This window comes from Sinocyclocheilus grahami, unplaced genomic scaffold (genome assembly GCF_001515645.1).
Source record: "Sinocyclocheilus grahami isolate Dianchi unplaced genomic scaffold, SAMN03320097.WGS_v1.1 scaffold13.1, whole genome shotgun sequence".
Taxonomy (NCBI): Eukaryota; Metazoa; Chordata; class Actinopteri; order Cypriniformes; family Cyprinidae; genus Sinocyclocheilus; species Sinocyclocheilus grahami.
In genome coordinates this window covers 874799-900036 of record NW_015505192.1, presented here as the reverse complement: position 1 = coordinate 900036, position 25238 = coordinate 874799, and the positions used below count along the sequence as shown (strand labels likewise).

Here is a 25238-nt window from a genome sequence, read left to right as displayed (position 1 = left end):
TTTTTTTTTATTATTCACTGAGCTAATCGTAGAGTACATTAGTTAATATAAGAAGAAACGTCTAGCTTCGCGGTCTTCTCTCTCTCTCATTTGGATGCACATCTTGCCGCATTGTTTCTCTCTTATAACCTCATTATTTCTCACTAATAACCTAACTGAAGCAGCACATGCCCTTGATATGAATTCTAAAAGTGACGTATGTTTAACTGTCAACTTGAGCTTTGAATCCGTGGCGGAAGGAAGTAGTTCCGCACAAAAGAGGGTTTTACTAGGCACTCCGTTGTTTCTTGTTTAATTACACGCATGTTCTGTCGAACTGTTGTATAAACGCAATATCACTCGAGTATAAGAACGATAGCGCCTCTATATCCACGGCTGTGATTGCATGCGGCCTCGTACCTCTGGCCTAATCACAGCCATGCTGATATAGAGCCGGTATCGCTCTCGTACTCGAGTGATATTGCTCATATATTACATGGCAGTCTCATTTTACAGATTTTTTTTTATTGATGTTTAAGTGGTTGATAGGAAGTAAAGGCATGTATAAGGCAGTATACTGCCTTATACATAGCTAATCAGTTTAATCCCTAATAAAGAGAATCTGAATGTACGGAACAGCTACTGATAAATCTAATAATTAATTTTTAAGCTGCTCAAGGAACACTCTTCATTCTGATGCTTGTGTGTATCTTTGTGTTGGATGCAGGTCCCAAGGGTTGTTGCATAACCTAAAAAGGTGCTGGCTGAAACAAAGCCAAACATCTTGTGTCATTGAAGGCTATACTGGACTTCATAAATCTGAAAACAAAAAAAGTAAAAAAATAACAGAACAATAGCCCACAAGCAAGCTGTAGGTCAGTCAGCACAAGCCAAAAGTCCATCAAAATGGCCCACGCTAAGTATAAATCACACCAGGAGGGATTCATCCAAGAGGAGGATCTATCTAAAGAACCCAGCACAAAATCTCCACATCTCCATGTGAGTCAGACGCTGGGCTGGCTAGATCTGCGATGAAGGGTTATGAGAGTGGACAAGGGCCCAATGACTGTCTGCCAAAATCCATCTTCACCGACTCACAGAGACAGAGAAAAGATAAGACCAGACGAGAAAAGAGGAGAACAGTAGAGATCAGAGGAGAAGAGGGACGAAGAGAAAATAAGAGAGAGAAGAGAAGAGACCTGGAAAGAAGAGACAAGGAACAAAAGTAAAAAGTAGAAAAGAGTAGAGAAGAAAATAGATGAAAGAGGAAAAAATTAAAAAAGAGAAAAATTGAGAAAGAAAAAGTAGAGAACTTGGTGATGAGAAATGGAAAAAAGAAAAAAAAAATGAAAAATGAGAAAATAAGAAAGGGAGAAAAAAAGAGGTATAAAGGAAAACGGATAAGAAATTGAAAAAGAAAAAAACAAGAAAAATACATGAGAAACAGACAAGAAAATAACAAATAAAAAGACAAGAGGAAAAACAGAAAAGAAAAGAGGAAAAAAAAGAAAAGAAAAGGAGAATAGAGGGTGAAGAGAAAAGAAATGTAAAGAAATTAAAAAAAGAAAAGCAAAGAGCGAACAATAAAAGACGTGAGAAATGAGAAAATAGAACTGAAGAAACAAGTAATGTGAAAAAGTAAAGGCAAATGAACGAATGAAAAGAGATGAACGAAGAGGAGAGACAAGATATGAGAACAGAAGAAAAGCTTCACCGACTCAGAGACAGAGAAAAGATAAGACCAGACGAGAAAAGAGGAGAACAGTAGAGATCAGAGGAGAAGAGGGACGAAGAGAAAATAAGAGAGAGAAGAGAAGAGACCTGGAAAGAAGAGACAAGGAACAAAAGTAAAAAGTAGAAAAGAGTAGAGAAGAAAATAGATGAAAGAGGAAAAAATTAAAAAAGAGAAAAATTGAGAAAGAAAAAGTAGAGAACTTGGTGATGAGAAATGGAAAAAAGAAAAAAAAAGAAATGAGAAAATAAGAAAGGGAGAAAAAAGAGGTATAAAGGAAAACAGATAAGAAATTGAAAGAAAAAAACAAGAAAAATACATGAGAAACAGACAAGAAAATAACAAATAAAAAGACAAGAGGAAAAACAGAAAAGAAAAGAGGAAAAAAAAGAAGAGAATAGAGGGTGAAGAGAAAAGAAAAGGAATGTAAAGAAATTAAAAAAAGAAAACCAAAGAGCGAACAATAAAAGACGTGAGAAATGAGAAAATAGAACTGAAGAAACAAGTAATGTGAAAAAGTAAAGGCAAATGAACGAATGAAAAGAGATGAACGAAGAGGAGAGACAAGATATGAGAACAGAAGAAAAGAAAGGAAAAAGAAAAGAAAGGTGTCCCCGTAATTCAAAAGGCTTATAAATAATTCAGAATGACTTATGAAAATCTAAAAATGCAGAAAGTTTCCTGTGAGGGGTAGGTTTAGGGGTAGGGTTGGTGTAGGGCAATAGAAAATACGGTTTGTACAGTATAAAAACCATTACGACTATGGAGAGTCCCCATAAACCATAAACACAAACCTGTGTGTGTGTGTGTGTGTGTGTGTATTTAGGTGACACAAAATCGAAAATAAAAACCAGAATATCTTAATATTTGGTATGTCAATCTTGCACTCAAGCTTATATGAACACTACAAATAAATTAAGTAAAATAAATTAAATTAAAAGTATTTTGATTAATCTCTATAATCTATGAATCTTCAATTCTGAAATATGAATTGATTATATTAAATATTAATAAATTATATTAACAATAAAAAAATATTACTAAATGAATCTGAAATATAAAGTATATAAATATCCATGCACAAGAACACAAGCACTTCAAAATTAGGAAGTTTGTAAATCAGAAGTGCAAATACACACACACACAAAACCTACATACTGTATAAACTATAAGCAGATACTTTGTGTTTTATGGAGCTTGGCTGAACAAACAAATCTCTACCTGCGCGACTGTTTTGTGAGATGTCCTATTTTCCTCCAGCCACTATTAAAAATGCCTCGGGGTCCTGCGACTGAACCTGGCAAAGAAGAGATATGCTCTTTGAGGACAAAGAAAATCATTATTGTGCGGGTCGATACATCGGTGGAACGGCTCGTGAAGAGAAACTACCTCAGAGAAACCACAGCAGCGTTTCACAGCGCCGCTGCTACATTACCTCAATAATGGAGTAGAAAGAAAAGGCAGCTAATCAAGCAGGTAAATAAGCTTTTAGTCTGTAACCCTCAGAGCTTAAACTCAACACCCGCTCCGAGCACAAAGCAACAGCGCTGGAGTACCTCTCTCTGAAAACTGCAATTAACAATTATATACTGCACAGTAATATCTGCTGAGGTCATTAGGAGATAGATGGACTGATAGAATAGGTCGAGATGAGACCTGTACCTTAGAGGCATACCGCAGGGTGTGTACGAAGTGTGTGTGTGTGTGTGTGTGTGTGTGTGTGTGTGTATAAGCACGCAAGTGTGTGTGCTGAAAACATGTTAAATATAGCCAGACAGAACATTAAACATAGCCATCGATCTATAGAATGATACATAGAACAAACAATAGAGAGAGTGATAAATATAACCATTGACAGAACAGATAGAACATAGATAGACAGAATGATAGAATGACAGAATGATAGTTAGCTAGTGCAATAGATAGAACAATAGAAAGATAGATGGACAGAACAACAAAACGATAGACAGATAGAGATAGAACGACAATGAACGATAGAACGACATAATATCGACATAACAAACGATAGAACAACAATGAATGATAGAACGACAGACAGGTGTGTGTGTGTGTGTGTGTGTGTGTGTGTGTGTGTGTATAAGCACGCAAGTGTGTGTGCTGAAAACACGTTAAATATAGCCAGACAGAACATTAAACATAGCCATCGATCTATAGAATGATACATAGAACAAACAATAGAGAGAGTGATAAATATAACCATTGACAGAACAGATAGAACATAGATAGACAGAATGATAGAATGACAGAATGATAGTTAGCTAGTGCAATAGATAGAACAATAGAAAGATAGATGGACAGAACAACAAAACGATAGACAGATAGAGATAGAACGACAATGAACGATAGAACGACATAATATCGACATAACAAACGATAGAACAACAATGAATGATAGAACGACAGACAGACAGACAGACAGACAGATAGATAGAACGACATACAGAACTATAGATAGATAGATAGATAGATAGAATGATAAGATAACAGACAGACCAAAAGCAAGAACAATAGGTAGAACGATAGAACGACAGATAGAACGATAGAACAGATAGAACGACAGATAGAACGACAGATAGAACGATAGAACGACAGATAGAATGACAGAACAATAGAACGACAGATAGAATGACAGAACAATAGAACGACAGATAGAACGATAGAAAGAATTTTCAGTGTCCCCGTAATTCAAAAGGCTTATAAATAATTCAGAATGACTTATGAAAATCTAAAAATGCAGAAAGTTTCCTGTGAGGGGTAGGTTTAGGGGTAGGGTTGGTGTAGGGCAATAGAAAATACGGTTTGTACAGTATAAAAACCATTACGACTATGGAGAGTCCCCATAAACCATAAACACAAACCTGTGTGTGTGTGTGTGTGTGTGTGTGTGTGTATTTAGGTGACACAAAATCGAAAATAAAAACCAGAATATCTTAATATTTGGTATGTCAATCTTGCACTCAAGCTTATATGAACACTACAAATAAATTAAGTAAAATAAATTAAATTAAAAGTATTTTGATTAATCTCTATAATCTATGAATCTTCAATTCTGAAATATGAATTGATTATATTAAATATTAATAAATTATATTAACAATAAAAAAATATTACTAAATGAATCTGAAATATAAAGTATATAAATATCCATGCACAAGAACACAAGCACTTCAAAATTAGGAAGTTTGTAAATCAGAAGTGCAAATACACACACACACAAAACCTACATACTGTATAAACTATAAGCAGATACTTTGTGTTTTATGGAGCTTGGCTGAACAAACAAATCTCTACCTGCGCGACTGTTTTGTGAGATGTCCTATTTTCCTCCAGCCACTATTAAAAATGCCTCGGGGTCCTGCGACTGAACCTGGCAAAGAAGAGATATGCTCTTTGAGGACAAAGAAAATCATTATTGTGCGGGTCGATACATCGGTGGAACGGCTCGTGAAGAGAAACTACCTCAGAGAAACCACAGCAGCGTTTCACAGCGCCGCTGCTACATTACCTCAATAATGGAGTAGAAAGAAAAGGCAGCTAATCAAGCAGGTAAATAAGCTTTTAGTCTGTAACCCTCAGAGCTTAAACTCAACACCCGCTCCGAGCACAAAGCAACAGCGCTGGAGTACCTCTCTCTGAAAACTGCAATTAACAATTATATACTGCACAGTAATATCTGCTGAGGTCATTAGGAGATAGATGGACTGATAGAATAGGTCGAGATGAGACCTGTACCTTAGAGGCATACCGCAGGGTGTGTACGAAGTGTGTGTGTGTGTGTGTGTGTGTGTGTGTGTGTGTATAAGCACGCAAGTGTGTGTGCTGAAAACATGTTAAATATAGCCAGACAGAACATTAAACATAGCCATCGATCTATAGAATGATACATAGAACAAACAATAGAGAGAGTGATAAATATAACCATTGACAGAACAGATAGAACATAGATAGACAGAATGATAGAATGACAGAATGATAGTTAGCTAGTGCAATAGATAGAACAATAGAAAGATAGATGGACAGAACAACAAAACGATAGACAGATAGAGATAGAACGACAATGAACGATAGAACGACATAATATCGACATAACAAACGATAGAACAACATAATGAATGATAGAACGACAGACAGACAGACAGACAGACAGACAGATAGATAGAACGACATACAGAACTATAGATAGATAGATAGATAGATAGATAGATAGATAGATAGATAGAATGATAAGATAACAGACAGACCAAAAGCAAGAACAATAGGTAGAACGATAGAACGACAGATAGAACGATAGAACAGATAGAACGACAGATAGAACGATAGAACGACAGATAGAACGATAGAACGACAGATAGAACGACAGATAGAATGATAGAACGACAGATAGAATGACAGAACAATAGAACGACAGATAGAATGACAGAACAATAGAACGACAGATAGAACGATAGAAAGAGATAGAACGATAGAACGACAGATAGATAGAACGACATCTAGATAGATAGAACGATAGAACGACATATAGATAGATAGAACAATAGAACGACATATAGATAGATAGAACGATAGATAGAACGACAGATAGATAGATAGATAGAACGACCGACAGACAGATAGATAGAACGACCGACAGATAGATAGATAGATAGATAGATAGATAGAACGACCGACAGATAGATAGATAGATAGATAGATAGATAGATAGAACGACCGACAGACAGATAGATAGATAGAACGACCGACAGACAGATAGATAGATAGAACGACCGACAGATAGATAGATAGAATGACCGACAGATAGATAGATAGAACGACCAACAGATAGATAGATAGAACGACAGACAGAACGACAGACAGACAGACAAAAAAGGAAAGAATGAAAAAATAAGGGGAGACGGACAAAAAAAAGGTTCAAAATGTAAGCAATAAAAAAACAACATCAAGAAATAAAGGACAGACAGACAACTAAAAAAATTAAGGAGAGAGAATGAAAAAATAGTGAATCAGGCCTAAAACACTGTGGATAAAAACATCTGCTAAATAACTACTTACTAAGATACCTCTCTTTTATAGAAGCACACTCATTTAAACACATAATACTGTACATACTCAAATTAAGACAGGGATGTTTTAAGCAACAGATACACAGACAAAAAACTCAAAGCAAAAGATAGAAAGGACCAAACAAAACCAGCTAAAGTAAGAATGCCTTCGCTGGTGGCATTCAATCAACACGACATTATGCAAATATGCACAGTCGTAGTGTGCTGCAAATAATTGGCAGCATTGTAAACAGTAATCACATTTAAGAAAGAGCGAAAAATAAAATAACAGTATTTATATCAGAGCGATGCCTAATCCGATAAGCCCTCTTCATTTACTCAGTCAGAGCGCTAAACATGTTTTCTAAAGAACACAAAGGTGACGCTAACACAACGCTTCTATTTCCACGCAGCTAAGATGGTGATAAAGAGACATTTATCACTTTTATTGTGCCTGTCTGCTCGCTATAATTAATAGTAGACGATAATTTGATCTTTTTCGTCTTTTCATTTCTTCTCTTGACAGCTTTCGGCACCAAGTAAAACTGAGATGAGGAATCTGTACCTTAGAGGCATAGAGGGTGTGTAAGAGCACAAATGTGTGTGCTGAACACCCAAGCCAACAAGCACCTCAGTCCAAACTGAACTCCAAGGATTTAGGGTGTAAAGAACCTTTTTCCACTTACAAAAATGCAGAAATTAATAATACTTTAAACAAAATCATTTAAAATGATGTACATTCACATCATATCAGTGTTTTATCAGAGTCCACCTATGGTACTTGTGGTAAAAACACTATTAATTTCTTTAAATGGGGTAAAGGTACGACCAGGCAAATACTACTATTTTTAGGACACTGTTAGTGACCAGGAAATTGGGCACTTCAAAAATAGCATTATTAACCAAATACTTACGGATTTGCGTAGTGTTACATCCATACCTATAGGAGTCAGTAGACCTTTACTATGTCCGTTATTTAGGAGAACAAATAAGACCTAGCGAAACTTCGACACGACTTCTACACATGATCACATAAAGAACAAACCAACAAACCATTTAATAAGGCTCCTGCACACAAAGTGCATCCAAGTGAAGGATGGAAAGTTGAATCTTACCAGGAATGGGAGGCAGGAGTTGACGAAATTAAGTTGGTGATTGGACTGATTGTGGCATTGTCAAAACTGATGCCAGACCCAACAGACAAGGAGCGGTTTAGTGTCAGATGTGACAATCTACACTGAGTGAGCCTTCTCAAACTGTCAGCCAGGACTTGATCCAATTAAGAGGTTAAATAAAGAGGCCGCACACGAAGCCTGTGGCTTTCAGAAAAAGAGTGAAAGAGAAAGAAAAGGGTCGCTGCCAAAAATACTAGCATTGAAAAACTTGTGAAGTTGGTCAGCTAAGGTAGTCTTGCGGTTGAAGCTAGTTACACCCATGATGCGGACAAACATCCAAAACACAAAAATGGTTACTAGGTATATGTAGAGAAGGCAAAAAGAAAACTTTCACTCATTGGAACCATTGCTTTAGAGCAGTGTATCTCAACCCGCGGCCCGTCACAAATTCAAATGCGGCCCACCATGCTGAACACAGTTTAAAAAATAACTTCATTAAATTCATTTTAACACAATAAATTCATTTTAGTTTTTACATTAAGTTAAAAATGTACTAAACAAATATAAGCTATAATGTTTTTGTTATGTAAAAATTTTGTTTTTCATATATTATTTTCAGACATGAGCAGACCTGTACTCAGCTAATTAACGTTACGCATTTAACGAACACTTACAAGCGCGCACTTTGGCAGAATTCAATTAAAATAGTCATCAGCAGCCATTAGTTCGGTACAATTGAGCATCAGAATGGACACATTTGTTATTAAGGGAGAAAAACTAAATGTGGAAAATGCCAGCGAAGGAACACATAACAGTAGTCGCAGCAGTGAAGGTAGGAGAGTACTGGACTTTCGGCATCAACTTTCGGTTTGCCCCGCCACTCACTTGAAGATGTTCAGGCTAGAGCCCTGCATGGGCCTCAAATACAGGCCCTAGCCCGGCCTTGGCTCGTGACGTTCAGGCCCTAGCCCGGCCTTGGCCCGTGACGTTCAGGCCCTAGCCGGCCCGAGTCCGACCCGAGCCCGTCTTTTTTCCCCCTTCTCCCAAAACAGCTTATACTACTGTTTCAGCTATATTAAAATAGTTCAGTTTTGTATGTAATGGCAAAGTGATTATATTTCGTTTCGTTTTTTTATTAAGTTAATTAAGAAAAACGTTTGGAAAATTTTTTGGTCGTTAAATATAAGTGTTTGTTTCTTAAAGTAATGAACAAGCGGCCAGCGGCAGACAGTGAGTTGATCATAGCCTATGTCAAATCATCACGACTTGCCTAAAATAAAATCTATAGATATAAAACAGTTCAAGCATATAACAATGTTTTAACGTTAAACCTAGATAAATGTGCGCTATATCCAATAGTTTGTGCAGAGAGTGGAAGTTAAAGCATGCTTTGCAGGACATAGAGGCGCCAGTGCGATCATTTGCATTTTTTTCAGTGGATACACCGTCATTTTTACTCATAAAAGGTAAGAGTAATACATCATTCGTAACTGTAAAGGGTCTACTTTTATTTGTGTGCACCCACAATATCAACAAAATGTTGTGCTTTTATAAAATAAAGAAAACAAACACGATGCACTTTCTGCCGTCTCGGCTTGAACAGGAGAGCTTACAAAAATGAACCGAAACTCAGCGAATAGATGCCTCACAGACATGATAAATATATCTATAGAAAGCTTTAAATTACTACTTAACGAAATAAAATTTTATAAAAAATGTTTTGTTCAAAAACAAAAACTCTTTAATTATAATCATAATCCGCAAAGATGATTCTCTCTAAAGGCACGTCTGAAGAGATGGCGAGTCAGAATCGGCAACTTCATCCTTGCGACACAGACTCAGAAAACACTAGTTTATTAGTAAATAATTCAAATATCTCCTTACTATTTCCCCCAACACATTCATGGCAATTACTTTTGCAAGCTTTAGCCTATTGCGTGCATTTGAACGCAGAGCTGTTCAGCTGTGCTGACGGCACGCTCGCTGCTGCTGGACACTAAACATCGTCGAGCCGCTCTTGACAGTCGCGGCAGCATGGTCTCGTGTTGTTTCCACCAGCACGGCAAAAAATATATATATTTTTCATCACTAATTGATGGATGTCTAAAATATAAAAATAAGGAGAAGCCTAAAACAAGCCCAATGCCTGGCCCGCGTCTGAACTATGACGTGAAAATTGTCCCGAAGCCCGGTCCTAGGGGCGTAAGAAAGTCGGGGCCCCTTGGGCCTGGGCAGAAATGCATGGCTTCAGTTCAGGCAAAAGGAAACACCCATACTATGCAGCAATCATCCTTAATTGCAGAAATGTGGCAAAACATCTCTGGAGAGAACCTCAGATTATTAAATTTCGAAAGTGCCTTCCATATTTGGATCAACATAGGCTACATTTGTGAACGCACATTTTCTGCACTGTCGCGCGTCTTACAGACTGCAACTTACAATCGCAACTTCATTGTGCTGTTACTCCTTTCGATCCGAATTTCACAAAATTGGTCAGCTCCCTTGAGCATCAGGTGTTTTATTAATGGTGAGTATAATTATTGATTTATTTCAATGTATGTAATCGATTAGATATCATAATATTTAGGCTATAATAAGCTATTATAAATCTGGTTGGTTTGTAATGGTGACATAATATGTAAATGATATGCGTGTGGCCCGTGAGACTTGCACTTGGACCATAGTGCAGCCCAGTGAAAAAAAAGGTTGAGAACCCCTGCTTTAGAGTGTTTTTGAGGGTACTAAAGCAGCAACAAACTTATTTGCGGACCATGTTCCTCCACTCATTCTCCTCATTCTACTCCACTTAGACCATAAAACTCCATCAAAATACTCTGAATGTATTTCAAATGGCCAATATCATTAGAAAATCTATGTTATGTTTCTATGCTCCCTGCATAGTTAAGATGCCCGACTCTTGGCATCCATTTAGGAGCTCGTACAGATTTGGCTGGGAAACTAATATAGCCATCAGTATGAACACTGTTAGACACATTTGGGATACGTATCCATCATGCAGGGCAGAAGGGCTGGTGGAGGAGAGCGAGCCAAGAGACTGCTGGAGTCTCAATTAGGGAGGTGAGGGTTAGGAAGGTGGAAGAACCACGAGTCCTGGCAGGATCATCCGCAGTGGGCCAAAAGGTGACGGGCACCTGCTGCTGCGGCAGCCGCTGTCATCCTGTCAGGACGTTTCTGCCTACTCATCCAGAAGCACCCCTTTGCCCCTGTCACTCTGTGTCTAACGCCTACCTGCTTGTTGGAGGAGATCGACAGAGGTGCTAGCTGGCGGACAGACAAGGAAAGAAGAGGGTCACACAGTTAAGACCTGCAAAGGTTAAGGTATGGCAATTAGGTGGCGGGATCTCAGTCCAAACCAACTCCGAGAGTTGTGGTACAGAGCCCAGCCAGATGGCCTTGGGGAAGGGAGACCCAGGCTACCTCGCTCATCCGTTGCACTGCCTTGCTTTCAAATTAGACAAGCCAAAAACGAGCTATTGACACAGCCCACATCAGTCTTTGTGGTTGCTCCTGGTGCTTTTCTTGGCACAGGTTCCCAACATGAATTTTATTGTGCGAATGCAAGGCAGACACACGGAGGAAAAGATTGCAGTCATATTTCAGTAACCTACAGTCGAGGCCATTTCGTTCTTGTCATGTTTCTCCACCCACTTTGTCTGAAAGGAGAGGACACAGCGCAGAGGTCAATAGAGCCAAATAAATGAACGGCTTGTAATGAAGTGAGAGGGGAAAAAAAGAGAGAGAGATGGAGGAGGAGAATGAGAAATGACAGGATTGAGTGTGCAAGAGAAAACAAAACAAGCATACCTAAGCAAGTGAACAAAGTGGGGAAAAACAAAAGTTATTTGGAAAGGTGGATTTAAAAGTGACCTTAAGGCTATATCCCAAATGCTGCCCGCAGCCCTTGCAATCCTCTATCGAATCCCTAAATTGTTGACATAATAACAGACTGTTGGGTTGGAGTCCACTGTGAAGTCAACAACTGGTGTAGGCGTCTCATTGAGGGGCGCATCACGAATAGTCCTCTGAATGATAAACTGACAAAATGGGATACCATACAGTCTCAAACTTAACAGATATGTGCAATAGAAGGCTGCAATACTGCAAGTATACATAAAGTGAACCATTTGGCATTTGGGATAGGGTGGAAATTCCATGTCAGGCCTTTTGGATGGGCAGAGCTTTAACATATCCGAAAATATTTATTTGTCAGACTAAGTGGCTTGGATCAGAGAGTCAATCCAATACTGGCACAATAGGCCTCTGGTCAATAACTTGAATCTTTGTGTCTTAAAAAAAAAACAATGAAGAAATGAGCACACAGCATAGAAAGTAATTTTGCGATTCATCCCAATTGTGCTAACAAATGGAGGGATAAATATGTTATTGGGAAACAATTAACCTCCCGATGTATCTTATAGACTTTAAACGAAGCATTTAATCCCTCTTTTCAAATGTATCGGAGCTCAAACTGTTATCTATTCATTTCCAGAGCAAGGAAATCTGCTTTAATCTGCTGGATTAACCCCTCTGTGCTGTTTTCGTCAAAGGAAAACTAATGCTAGATGGCTCCCTGAGTGCACTCTGAACAATCGAGTCTTCAAAGAGGAAGTAGAGGAAGGATAAAGAGGAAGTGTCAATGTCAGAGAAACCTCAGAGCTGCCTCTTGATTTTCGATAAAGAAATATACAGTACAATATACAGAGGATATACAGTATATGATGTTCAATATCTTAGCATGATTAGCATATGTACATCACTCCTGCCACAGACTTAACTACAAGCCTGTGAAAAAAAGGCAGACAATGCAAATACCAGAACAGATCTGTGAAACGAGTCAATTAACTTTAACTTGTATAGCCTTTCAAATGGGCATTTTAAAGCTAAAGTATCGCAGAAAGTCTTTATCAAGAGCATTTCGTGAACACTACATGCTTGTCCCGTGGTTAAGCTCAATTACCATCAAGGAAAGTGCAGACAGCCAGGGTCACGACCACTGGGGGTCAAAAAGTCAACACATCACAAGAGAATGGCCAACCTCTAAAGACAATCAAGTACTAGCATTACACCAGAAGAATCAGAGCACAGGCCTGAACCCGCTTGGGTGCTGGAAATAAACTAAAGTGATTAACTCAGTGGCATGAGGTTACGTAAAGATGACATTTAATGTAATGAAACTTCGCACTCAGTCACGCCCTGCCCTTGTGAACGTTGCCGTATGTGTGTGCGTGGTGGTCACTGCATAACACCTGTCATCTGAGATGTCCAGAGCTCAGCGCTCACAATATTCACTTTGTTGTGATGAATGTTCTGTAATCCGTGTTGGAACTGAGTGAAGGAGTTAAAGATCCAAATGTTCCCCAAAGAGCCGGTCTCCCCCCACCAACTCTTAGGGCTGATTAATGGAAAGACTGCATGACTCCGTGTGATTGGAATGAAGATGGAGGGGATATTGTTTATGATTATGTTAGGAAAGAGACAGAGCTGAACCCTGATCGACTACAGAGGGGCCTGTGGAAAAACGAGAGAAGGGTGTTCACCGTTTACAAGGAGAGATGTGATCTAAGTGTTGCATATTGTAATTTCACATAGTCTCACACGTGCACAAAAGCACAGTCATCTTTGGCCTGCTTTTGACCTCGCTCGTTTCAGAGTACAAAGGGCCCCTGTGTGATATCAAAGGCAAAATATCTCACGCTCTGCTCAGATGGTCACCGACACAGACTAAGACCCCTTTATTTTCAAATGGCTCAGTGGCCCACAGACAGACCTTAACCAAGCCCTAACCTTAATATAAACATGCTCGCATATAAACAGAAATAGAGGTCACCTAAGATAGTCGTGAAAAATAAACAATAACATAGTTATTATTCTAACTGGCACATATAACAAAAGCAAAAAAGGCCCCAAGAAATGTGAGAAAGTGCCTATTCATGACCAGTAGTTGGTTGTGCTGATGAAAGCTGGCGTTTTTCCTCTGCATGGTACGGCACGGTACGGTTCACTTTTGGGGGGTTTTCCACTGGGTACAGTACCTGGTACTTTTTTAGTACCACTTCAGTTGGGGTTCCAAGTGAACCGTACCGTTACCAAAACATGACGTGTAAACTCTGCTGATCACGGATTGGCCGGAAAGAATCGTCACTACCTGCGTCACTGAACTTGCGACACAAACACAAAAGAACCGCTAGATTCAACGACACGTGAATAATCCCGCCCACTATAAAGTGGTACTGAACTGCAGTGGAAACGCAAACCGTGCCGTGCCGTACTGAGCCATACCGAGCCGAGTCATACCACACAGTGGAAAAGCGCCATACATGTGTGTGGTAAGTAGGGAAAACTCAAAATCCACATCATTACTTGTCTTTAGTGGTTTAAAAGATACATTGGAAGACATGTGTCTTTCTCCTAGCCAATGAGGATCTCCTAGAAAGAGAGCACTTCCTTTTCCTCTATCAATCCCTTTTGCTCCACACATATGCAAGGCCACAGAGGGCCAATGTGGGCCCCAGCCACACTTCCCCCAGGGCTCAGAGCCAGCGAGCAAGTCATACAAACACCACAGCCTGCCACAGAAGATCAGGGTGGCCCACATGGGAGGGAGCAGAGATGAAGGGAAGGATGGTGCCGGACAGCATGGATGAGCCACACACAGACACACACACACACACAGACACACACACACACACAGACACACACACACACACAGACACACACACACACACAGACACACACACACACACAGACACACACACACACACAGACACACACACACACACAGACACACACACACACACAGACACACACACACACACAGACACACACACACACACAGACACACACACACACACAGACACACACACACACACAGACACACACACACACACACACACACTGAAACACAAACACGCAGCACTGAAGCCTGTCAGGATGCATGCCAACTCGGTATACTTTAATTACGGGGATGCCTCACCATGAAAGAGCAGGACCGCTATACGCTTCACACGGAGAGATTACACCGTAGTTGCATGGCTCTCCACAGCCGGGATCGTTCCTCAACAATGGGCTGAAAGGGTCTGAGAAAGACGGGTTTGTGTAGAGCCAAACCATTGAGGAGCTGAGAGGGACATCCTGATATCATGCACGGTAATCTTGCACCAATGAAGACATTATGAATGTTGGCACGGGGAGGGTCTACAGATGGAGCGATCCCCATTTTTCCCTCTCTTTGTCATTCCCTCTTGAATCTTTCTGCTGTTTTGCACTGTCTCACAGTTTTTAGAAGGAATTTTAAATCACTCAGCTGAGGAAACATTCAAATGAAAGACTGGTTCGCTTTACAGATGTGGCCTCAATATCCCCAGGCTTCCTTTTATGACAGACTTACAGATCTGTTGAAACCAAATGTAAGTGTGTGTGACCGAGTGTGTGTCCACTGCCTCTTCACCCCTCTGACTTTGAAACTCAAATGTAAAGGATCACTCTTACATACCAAGAGCTCCTAATTCAAGATTGCGAGTGGCTAGTGAGCATGCATAAGAGTCCGGGCAGCAGGTGTGTTGTGCGTGTAAGCAAGTGCATGAGTGTGTGTGGGTTTGTGTCAAAGGACCTCTCCGTCCTGACTGCAGGGGCCTCTCGAGGGACTTGATGCCTACTTGTTAATCACTATGTCTGGAAGTGCTGAGGCCCCCAATAGCCTGTCTGAGGCTGGAATGGCCCCCTCTCCTTTACAGTGCAATGATTAGCATCTCAACGGCTTCAAGAGAAACCAGGCCAAACCAATTCGAGAGGCTCAGACTTGAAATTCAGGAACCCAGCTTGATTTCACAAGAAAAAGTAACTGTTGTACGAGTTAGCGACAGTTTGGTTTGTATAAAAACATCAGATTTTTAGGACAAAAAAAAAATGTAAGCATGAGGGTCCACCCCTAAAACACTCAGTACAAATGAGTGAGGAGTGATTCTCATCACATCCATTTGGTGAAGATCAGGTTTGATGTCAATGATGCCTAGTGGTCGATTGTCATTGATATCAAACCTTGCCCAACACATTTCGAGGGACTGGTTTGAATGTGTATATGGCATATTTGAGATATAGCTTATGTTAATTTACAAAATGGATATTCATAGGTAATATAAACATAAAAATGGGGTCATGTTTATGTACAATAAAAAAAATCTTAAATAAATAAAATAAAAAAAATTTAAAAACTAGTATTAGTCAGTAAACTGTGCATCTTTTTCCAAAATATCGGTTGGTTTTCCATGAAACAAAGACGATCATAGTAACAAGTTTGGAACAACATTACAGTTAATAATTGATTGCATTTATTTCCAAAGAGACAGGCTTCTATAGGGTGGGTAAACTAATGGCTATCCCTCTCCAAATCTCAACCTTAATGAAGCTTCAAGGGACCTAATCTCATACCAGAAGCTGCAGATTAGCCACTGTGGGCCTTGTGACACGATGGTGGCCACTTTAAAGAAGAATAAACCTGCAGTGACAGACTCTCATTCATGATGTCGTGCCTGGCCAGCAGTCATGGGAAAGCCACTATCCGGTGTCAACTGATTCTGTTGTTTTTCTTGGGTGTACAGATTTCCTCCTGTGGAAACAGCGGGGAATAGAGGCACTATGTTCTTTCTTGCCTTCAGGCATACATTCAGGGTCTGTATGGTGTTATCTTCCAGAAATACGTTAGTGCGGTATGGTTGCGTGATGAAAGGATTTCCGTTTGATTCTGCTTGAGTGAAAAAAAAACAATACAATCATTTGCACACACATACGCTGTGACATTTCCATCTTTAGGCATTGAACGATGTAAGGAACTCAACTGAGCTTCACAAAAGGTGGCAGACAAGATCACTGTTCTTTCCCATAATCACTTGCAGCAAGTCTGTGGAGAAAATAAGGGTCTGGCAGCATTAAGAAGTCATTATCTTTAAAGTTACAAGGAAGAACTTTCCTACCAAGTGTCATCTTCGAGACAGCGCTTGAAAGCAGGTCCCGGAGGGGCCAAACATATCGCCTCTGATCATGAAACGTAACAAACAGGGGAGCGCATTAGAATTCTGGAGGGCTGGCAGGAGACTTGCGTGAGGTGCTTCCATAAACAGAGAGAGAGAGACGGAAGAGATGGCGGGCACCCCACATATGCAAATGAGATGCATGACACACTCAGTTTCCACAACAACAGAGCCCAAGGGAGAGCTGCCCTGGTGACAAAGGCTTTGGCAGCCAGAACAACAAGACCTCCTCACAAACAGAGCTTCATCCAGTCATTCTGTGATCTGGGCTTCAAGAACTTGAACTCTTCAACACACAGAGTCTGCATTGACCCACTGCTGATTCACAGAAATGGCAAAAACTATTTTCAAGTAACCCTTATTGGTAATACTTCACTTGAAGCTTCTAAACAAGATGCACTGTAAATGTATTCGTTATGCATTTTAAAACATTCAACATTAATGCAGTATAATGCACCTCATAATTAGTTGCATGTTTTTGTAAATGGTTATAATACATCTTGAATGGTTAAAGCTTTTTTGTTGATTGGATGGGTTGCCAGATTCCTTGGCTATTTTCCTAGCAAGTAATAAGTTGAAATAGTATAACTAAATAAATTTGCTTAAGATAAAAATGTATTCAGGATTGACTCTGTAAAAATGTATATAAAAATTCAAGAGAATCTAATCCAGCACAATTTGATAAAATATGTTTAAGAGATACTAGACTCTGTCATGAACAGCATATCGGTGGATCTTTATTTGGACACTTGTGTCTGATTTTGGAATTTCTTATTCTGCATCAGAATCATGTTATGCGTTATATTATAATCCATTATACTCTTTAAAAAGAGAATATACATTCTAGTTCATTAAAATTAAGACTTATGCATATTTCTTATGCATAAATATATTTTCAGAAGAAAACATGAGCGGTGTGCAAAATAGTTAAGATAATGCTAACAGTACCTTAGCAGACACCACTAATAAATATTTATTCAATTAAAGTGTTACTAGTTTTAAAAATCTTTAAATGTGTCCACATACTGTTAGTACAAACCTCATCTTTTCATCCATCACCTTTCCAGACTAAACCATCTTAGACTATCAGCATGATTGATGGACTCTCTGCAAATGTTCTGGCGGGACACTCGGGGTGTACGGCCCTTACACATGTGGTATGCGCACAAGGGCAAACTGCAGGGGTCGAGAGTTCAGTGTTAATGCGTGTGACTGACCACAGAGAGTGCCATGTCTGTTGTGACGAATGGACAGATGGCGCCAATGAGAGGAAGGGAAGCAAGCAGCTGCTTCGGCCCTTTGCTGCGGCTGGAGGACGGAGGCGTGTCCGCAGTTGTCAGACAACGCCATGACGTCAGGGCCAGCCGCAGATGCTTTTGGGCGGGCAGTCCTTTCCTGGCATCAGGCGAGGTTGTGCACAGTTGCGCTGGACACAGCTGTGGAGAAAGCTGGCAAACAGCATCCCAGGAATGAAGCTGGTCACATCCTCTGTTGGCATCTGGTAAGTATCAGACAAACACACACACACACACACACACACACACACACAGAGTCCATAGCTCTGCTGAAGAGTGCAAGCAGCCGGCACACATCAGTGACCCACTGTTCCACTCGACAGTGTCCATTGCTGCGGGATGGAGACATGTCTGCATGCTGGATATCCACAGCTGTCAAAAGGAACACAGGCCACCTCATCACAGCATTAAACAAATGAGGCAAAAAATTTGAGAATACCTGACATCACCGTCATTCGGTTTACGAAGACTCAAAGCACATAAACACAAGCTGTTTGGAGGGTGTATAAACTTTTATGCTAACACAGCGTCCTTCGCTCGTATGATGATAGCTTATTGCCATTTGTTTCGTAATAGCCCGAACAGGTTTATATACAATCGCCATCCATTACAGGCTAATTTTAGAGCCAGATTTTCCCCCCGGACTTGTAGGTTAAGTGCTACTCAAGGGCACTTCCAAGCAAAGTCAGGACTTTGGGGGGAAAAAAACTGCAAAGCACCCGGTTAAAAGTGTGCTTTCCTCACAGATGTCCAATGAGCTTCATAGCCAGGGGCTCTTTCAATCAAACCCATCTGCCAGTGCTTAAAATGGCCACGTAGAGCAAGGGTACAAATGCCTAGCAAACTCCCTTGCTACCTTCTCCCTAGATATCTTCCTAGATATAGATATACCTTCTAAGGTGGCATGTTAACTGAATTGTGACAAAAAGCACTTCACAAGTTCACACTTACATATAATAAATGGAGTAAAGGTTATGCATATTTGGCGTGCTGTCCGAGGGGAGGGCTCCGAGCTCGGAATTTGGCCCGAACACAGAGTACCGCCCCCCCATCCCAGGTTGGGATAGGAATAGTTAGAAGTGAGGAGATGGGGTGGTGGAGGGTACACACACACACACATTTCTTATTTTGTTAATTGAGTTGATCCCAAAGACTTGGCTTACAATGGACTCTGTTAACGTGTAACCTTAGCATGTTGCTAAGCTAATGACATGGTCAGTGGTGTAATATAATGAAGTAATAATACTTTGTTACAGTACTTAAGTATTTTTTGGGAGTATCTGTACTTAACTTGAGTTTTTATATTTCAGCCAACTTTTACTTTTACTCCACTACATTTCCAAATTAAAATGTATACTTTTACGCCAATACATTTCCCCGAAGCATATTCATTACTTACTTCAAAATAGTCAGAAGTCAGAAGAACACGGACTGCAGGAAAGCAAGTTTGACGAATCAGTGGTGTGGCGTCTGCAAGTTAGACTCCTAAAAACACCTTTGCTCATGTGCAAACAAGTGTGCGCACAACCGCAGATGATTCATTGTCCATTCAAGTCAAGTCTGGGGTGTGCAATACAGCATCGTCTGCGATAATATGGTAAGTGTTGTTGTAATGATGTGCGATCTGACATTATCAAGTAGGCTATATCACCAAATCTCTCACACACACACACACACGCACGTTGATTTAAAACTCAAAATTCCAGGCATTCTAAATTGTAGACGGCAAAAATGCTTCTGTATGCTTTTTATATTTATATAATTTAATATAGTTAACTTAATCTATTTCACACAAAGAGTACAGTTTTTCTGCAGATATCAGCATGAACACATTTAATAATAATTTTATACAAGTTCAGTAAAGCAATAAGTGACTTACATTTTAGACATAATATTGCTTGTTTTTGCTCAATTTTGCCAACAAAAATAGTTCCAAACCACTGTTTTGCGTCTCTGAGCAATGGACGGTGTTTACTTATTGAATGAATCAGCTTTTTGAACGAATCTGTTGAATAAATGATTCAGTGATTCACTCATTAACAAGGTCAAATGCTTTGTTTCTGAATTAATCAGTTGTTTGAATGAATCGGTTGAATCTCAATGGCTCACTGATTAACAGTCACTTGCTGTCACCTACTGGCGGTTTAAATTTTACATTTCAACAATTTTTTTCATGTTTTAAATTACTTCAAATATCAGTGTTTAACGTTTTATGCTAAAAACAAAACATTAGGCCTTTTTACATTAGGCCATTTATGCATCTGTAACTGCAGTTTAAATGTATCCATGTCCCCTCTGAGATACATAAACTGAGTAAAAACACCTAAATCCTATTTCAGATGCAGATTCCAAAAATGATTTCTTATGTTGGAATGAAAGACACTAAGTACCGGATGAAGTGCTTCTTATTTTTACCCAAAACTACAAAATGGAAGAAAGAGTTAAAACTGAACACAATCTTGCTACTCAAGTTGTTTATATGAACATTTATTTATTTGCTTCTTTTCCATTTTGCATTTACTTGTACTTTTTTACTTTCAAACAAGTACGTTTAAGATTTAAAAAATACTTTTCTTACTTAAGTACAATAAATATCACAGACTTTTACTCAAGTAATATTCTAAACGCTGACTTCAACTTCTACCAAAGTGATTTTCTGGTAAGATAACTGTACTTTTACTTGAGTATGGCTTTCAGGTACTTAATACACCACTGGACACGGTACTCTGGCAAGCATAATAATACCTAGCACACACAAATGAGTGAACACGGTCCAGTTTTAATTAGATTAAACTTTTTTTTCAGTACTGAAACCCAAAAAGAAAGACTGATTTTTAAACTACTATATCTGCTAAAAGTGAATCTTAGCAGATTTTAAGGAGAACACCAGGAAATAAATGACTTAAAATAAAAGCCACAAAACAAAAAATGTAGTTTTGTGTGTGAGAATATATGATGTTTAGTTACATGTTATATGTTGCGTTATGTGATGTTATGTGATGTAAGGGATAATGTACATCCAGCCGGTTATTAATCGTAGAATAACGCGAAGCGGAGGAGTCTTGTATGACCCTGAAGGGGGTTATTCTGCGATAACAACCGGCTGGATGTACATTATCTATCTTATTACATGGCTACTTGCCTCATAAGTAAATAATTAGACAAAATATTGATTTGAGTTTAAATATTTGAACGCAAATCTTCCGTGAACACAGCAGTTGCGGGTTACACTTTACTTGAAGGGGTGTGCATAAGACTGACATGACACCTTCATAATCATGACATGACACATGTTATGAATTTGAAGGTGTTTTATGCAGGTTTATGACAACTGTCATTAAGTGTCATTCGCTCAGTTATGTAATTTTTAATGCAAAGATGACATTGTTTGAGATGTCTTTGTTATGGGCTATGGTTAGGGGTAAGGGTAGGGGTAGGTTAGGGTTAGGTCAAATAATGTCATATTTGCATTAAAAATGACATAACTGAGCGAATCTTATGCTATATGTGTGTATAAATATATGTAACAAACAAAATAACTATTATTGTACCAAGATATTGTGTTACATAAACATATATTAAATATATTAATTTATAATTATATACGTTAAACTAAATTAAAAATTAAATTAAATTAAATACAATTAAATTTTTTAATGAATATATAAACATAGAAAATATCAATATTACACTATAATAAATTTCAAATTTGGGAAGTTTTAGGATTCAGTCAGGAGACTGAGGCAGAAACAGACAGAGTAACGAAATGATCAAGAGGATCTTTTACTTGTGCCTGAACAAGAACACTGAATTGATACAGATTGAGACAGAAACACGGGCACAGTGCCCGTTTTAAGAGAGGAGCTGGATATGATATTTATTGTGTCTGTGTGTGAGAAAGGGAATAAAATGAACAGCAATTCTGCACTGGCACAGATACAGCTTCACCTCGACAATGAGAACGTTAGATGAAGAAAAGTCACCACAGAAGAAAAATCACAATTACGACATGCTACAGTCTGTCTTCCTCTGATTTGTCCCTCACAGGCGTGTGATGCTTCATAATGGCACTTGGAGCGACTGACCATGCAACAAACTTCTGAGGATGTTCTTTGCATCTCGCTCGCTAATCACTGCCACCAATCACGGCTTCCGACGTTCCCGCCGAGGACTACAAGATGTTGTCAATCATTAATCGTTCTCAATCAGGCGAGATTTCCACAAGGAGAAATCACTTCCTGCCGCAACAACGCAGACCCCCCCACCACCCCATAAGCCATCCTTCTTGCTCATTGCTTCCAAATGTTATCTGTAATTACCATTCGCTCTGCAAATTAGCTCAAATCAGATCATGCTTCTTAATTAAAGTGACATTTCAGAAGTGGAGGGGGTACACGTGTGGCTGCGCTAACATGCTAATTAGCCACGCTAACGTGCTAAATGATAAGTGCATTTAACGTCTCCAAGGGAGCTCTTCCCGCAAATCTGACCTGCAGAAGCGGGTAGGTGGACATTACATGAATGTGACTGACTAGTTATTCACGATAACCTTAACTGGCAGGTCGCCGCATGACTAAAAAGACGTTGGGAATTGACCACATGCTGGTCAGCATGTTAGCTCTGCCAAAGTATGCAGGTATATAGAGCTCAGATTCAGATAGTTACGACATGGCTTGCAAACTATAATTGTCTCATCCGAAGCATTTTCAACCTGCTTTATTAGCTGTTGTCTTCAATTGAGAGCCCGTCAAACTGAGGCTTGAGGTTGGGGGATAGATGCGATGTCAAGAAGGCCGGCATATTTATGAACAGAGGATTTTTTATGGAGATTTTCCCTCCCGTGAACCCCAATAGTAGATTCTAATAAATCACTGACATTGACCTCCTGTGCACCAGCCCCACAGGAGCCACATTTCTTAGCAGGGTCACACAATACATCTCATAAACACATACAAACACATGTATAAATCTCACTGCCTTCAGAAACTCACTCTACATAATCCATCTGGCATTATAAATAGCAAACCTCTGTCACACACACTCAACAAGAACTCCTTGACTTATAATTTTTAATCAATTTAATGCAGCCAAAAATATCAATTTATTTATAATCAAAAGCATTTTACATAAAACACAAATGTTTCCATACAATAGTATTTCCAAACTTCTGACGATACAGACGATAGACAGAACAATAGATAAAACAAACAATAGAGCAAAAGATAGATCAAACAAATGAAGAACAGATTGAATGAACAATAGATAGAATGAAAGATAGAACCACAGGTAGATAGAATGACAGATCAAAGAAACGAAAGACAGATAGAACAAACAATAGAAAAAAAGATCGAACGAATGGCAGAACAAACTAACAATATATTGAATTAACGAATCTCAGATCGAATGAACAATAGATAGATTGAATAATAGAGCAAAAGATAGACAGAATAAACGATAGATGGAATGAACGATAGAATAAGCGATAGAACAAACAATTAACAAATTATAGATAGATCAAACAATAGACAGAAAACAACAGACAAATTTAACAATAGACAAAACGAACAACAGACAGACTGAACGACAGCCAGAAAGACTGATAGATAGAACAAACATTAGAAAGAATGAACGATAAAGCAACAGACAGATTCCCATTAACACCTCTGTTATCACAAGGTGTGTTATTTATTTTTTGAGCATACAGCATACACAAATGATACTTGATGAATCAAAAATAATGATTGAGAAATCAAGAGGAAAAACTTAAAAACATCTCTTCAAATTGAACCAAACGATCTTCCATGTCACAGTCTCACAGCCAGTCAATGGTCTTTGCTTCACAAACATTAACTCACGCACACACACACACACACACTCGTACAGCTGTCTGCAGCCTCTAAGATTTAGGCCCCTGATTATATATTCATACAGATGAATCAATAAGGCCTCGTAGCAACTGGAAGACTAGAGGAATTACAATGAGCCCACGTCAATAGACTACAGCTTTACATTTCATTAGGGCCAGACCCACACTTTAGCACTAAATGAATAGCAATAAAACAGCACCGCCGGCATCAACGCAAACCCAAGATCCAGAGCTGGTCTGTCTCATACAGCTCGCCCCTTGAGACCTCAGACATATTTGGCAATGGCTTTGCAAAGGAACTCAACCAGGATTGGTTGAGATGGTCGAACAGTGAACTGGAAGTTGGTGAGAAAAACGCACATGATTGTTACTCAATTAACTGATGCATGCCATTAACGTATGTACATGTACCTTTCTAGCTTTTACCTCATTAGGAACCTAGACACATACACTGTATTTGCACACAGGCCATTGATTTCTGTCTAATGACACAGTCAGCGCTGTCCGGCTCGGGGTCCACTACAGGAAAAGCAAGACGGAGGAGAAATGCGATTCCAATGATGGGATACCATTCGACATCCGCTGATCTCCCCTCACCACCCCCACGTACAGCCTATATCCAGCCAGCGGTTTAGACATCACGCCGGGGTCATATACAAGGACTGAGACAGGATTACTGCATACTTCAGCACAAGCACATTTGTGTAGAAATGTGTGTGCATGTGGCTCGTTTTCAAATTCTTGAGAGCAAATGTGTTTCACTATTAGTATTCTAATACAAATAATTTTAAAACAGTACTGTGGTAGTACCAAGATACTCTGATGGTATCAGATGGTAATACCATGGCATTCTGATATAAGCCATGGTACTGAATGATTTCCACACCTCATATACAAAGATATTTACACAGCACTGTGAAATACTTCAAAGAATACAAATGTTATTAAAATCATGGTAGTGTTCAAAACCAAGGTATATTTTTAACTAGGGTAACATCCCCAACATCCCCCCCCCCAAAATACGTAACTGTAAAAAGCATAAAAAGCACAAATTAAAATATATTATAAAAACCAAGGCGTGTATGTGTGTATATATATATATATATATATATATATATATATATATATATAGTTATTTAAATTA

At 39.2% G+C, this 25238-nt stretch overlaps 1 protein-coding gene across 1 annotated transcript in view; it reads right to left on the bottom strand.

The window, feature by feature from the left end:
- The window catches only part of LOC107599375 (plexin-A1-like), a 247168-nt gene that overhangs the window by 172206 nt on the left and 49724 nt on the right, over positions 1 to 25238 (bottom strand). The gene's annotated exons all lie outside the window — the stretch shown is intronic.